The sequence below is a fragment of the Dendrobates tinctorius genome, unplaced genomic scaffold (assembly GCF_039654945.1).
Source record: "Dendrobates tinctorius isolate UK_male_01 unplaced genomic scaffold, ASM3965494v1 ptg000036l, whole genome shotgun sequence".
NCBI lineage: Eukaryota > Metazoa > Chordata > Amphibia > Anura > Dendrobatidae > Dendrobates > Dendrobates tinctorius.
Window position 1 is genome coordinate 25,783,014 of NW_027361704.1, and position 2,591 is coordinate 25,785,604.

Below are 2,591 nucleotides of genomic sequence, written 5' to 3' on the forward strand. Positions count from 1 at the left end.
GGGGTGCGCAAACTTCTCCCACTCCTTCCCAGACTGAGGAAAGTGCAGATTACATTGCTGGAAACAGAAACAATCTTATTACATAATTATGTGCGAACTAAACGTGGCGTTCTGTGACACCCAGGAGACCAATTGTATGTCACCAATACCCCCCTCCTGATAGAGAATATGGAACATTCCAAGAGTGACAACCGAAAAGTTCCTGGAGAAAGGTTGCGTCAGATCATGTGACCCGTGATGCTCCGTGTGTACATCGCGTGTCAGTGCCTGTCACGGCAAAAAGGGGCGCATTACTGTCCCGGCCCGACATTGCGCCTGTGTGACGCAGCTACACGGGGGTCTCACCTCACACCTGCTGGGACCCACTAACTATGGAGCTTTAGGCCGGAGTCAGACACAGCGTATAAAAATACGGGCCGTATTTTACGGTCGTAATACGCATTAGGGTATGTGTGTAAAATTTGGGACACATAGGTGTTAAATTAATGGGTAAATTCGTTGAAAAAAATTGCGTAGGCTCTTGCAGTAATTTCTCCGCCAGAGAGGGAAAGCCGGTGACGAAGGAGATTTTATTTCCGAAACGCGCGTCGGGGCGCGTTCTCACACAACCCATATAGCGCCAATTGGCTTACAGGTATTTCATATTTTGTGTTTTGTTGCACACGCCTTTTGGCGATTCGTATAAATAATTTTTTTTGCACAACTGCACTTTTTGCACTTTGGGCACATTTATTAGATATTTTGAGTCACTTTATTTATGCACTTTTTGTACCTGGATTATTAATTAAGCCTTTTGTTACGGATTGGTTTTTCCATTGTCCATAAATATATTGCTTATGTGGTTGTTTATTTTATTATATACATATACATTTTTAATGCACTCAATTGTTGTGCCAATATTTCAATAAAGGCATTTTTATTTTTAACAGATTGTGTTATTTATTATTATTATTGTTATTATTTTATTACCAACATTGTTACACCTTTTTTATCCTGTGGATTTTTTATTCCAATCCATCTTTGAATTTTTCTTATTTATATCCGGATTGTTTGCCATCCTTCGTTTAGGGGATTAGTTCTATCACACTTTTAAAAAAATTTTTTTTTCATTATTTTATACTTTGTTGAGATTATTGCATTATATACAAATATCGTGTGTTTGTTTCCTTTCCCCTTTTTTATTCTTAATCCTATAGTAGTAAAGAGTTAAAAGACACACACACATTAATTAAAAATTCTTTTAAAGAAATAATCACACAAAGTTTTTGACAAAATTTATTCTGCTAATCCAACAGAATCCCTTTTGTCAAAAACTTTGTGTGATCTTATTGACACCTCTCCGTTATTAACCCGACTTTCAATAGCAACGTGACAAGCCATTATTATTAACCCATGAGCCACCTCTAAAGGCAATGGGAATAGAGAGGATAAGTGCCAGAAAAAGCGCATCTTATAGATGCGCCTTTTCTGGGGTGTCTGGGAGCAGATTTATTTAGTCGGGGGGAGCAAAAACAATGGTCCCTCTCCAGGCTATTAATATCTTCCCTCACTCACTGGCTTTCCCTCTCTGGTGGAGAAATTTCTGTGGGAGCCCATGCATTTTATTTCAACGAATTTACCCATTAATTTAACACCTACTTGTTCCAAATTTTACACACATACACTAATCTAATTAATAGTCAAAGACATATAAAAACTAAATCAAATGAAATGGTTTAATGTATGTAAATCATGTGTCATTTCATGTCGAGTTTTAGAATGATTTTATAGAAGCCGACAATTGATTTAGCGGTTATTATGCTATGCAGAACTCTATGAAATATAAATATATATATATATATATATATGTGTCTCAATGACATGTATGCATATATACAGTATATATATATATATATATATATATATATAAATATATATATATTCTATGTGTATATATCTACATTATTGTTTATGAAACATGTCAGTGTGATTTTACTGTATCACAAAATGAATTGCCGGCTTTTGTTAAAGGACACCTGTGCGTATTTCTCGCAAGTCACACATCTGGTCCCTGTGTAATCCGTAGTTTTCTCGCCCCCATAGACTTGCATTGGCGTATTATGGGTGTAAAACGCTGACAATGGTGACAATGGTAGCACGCTGCGATTTTCTCAGCCCGTATAATACGGCCAAGAAAAAAACGGCGGATGGGAGCTGCCCCAAAGATAAACATAGGTCCGAGTGCTTTGCGATTTTTTCTCGCATAGCACTCGTCCGTATTTTTCGCTAGTGTGACGCCGGCCTTAGCCTCACAGAGGAACAAGCTGCAGGAAACTGCCCTTATCAGGGGCGGACATGTCATTAGTGGTGTAACAAGGGCCCAAGAAGTGAGGGGGCCACATCTACCGCCAAAGCGGGTGCAATAATACATTATAATGAGCTATTGGCTTCAAAGGCCGCTGTACTGTGTCTGCCAGTGGCCCTTACTATAGGCTGGTAAGACACAGCGGCTATATAGTGACCATGTATAATGCATGACACCTCCTGCCGCTTCTGATTGGTCAACACCATGCAGGGGGAAAAAGAACACTGTCCCAGAGAAGCTTGAACAG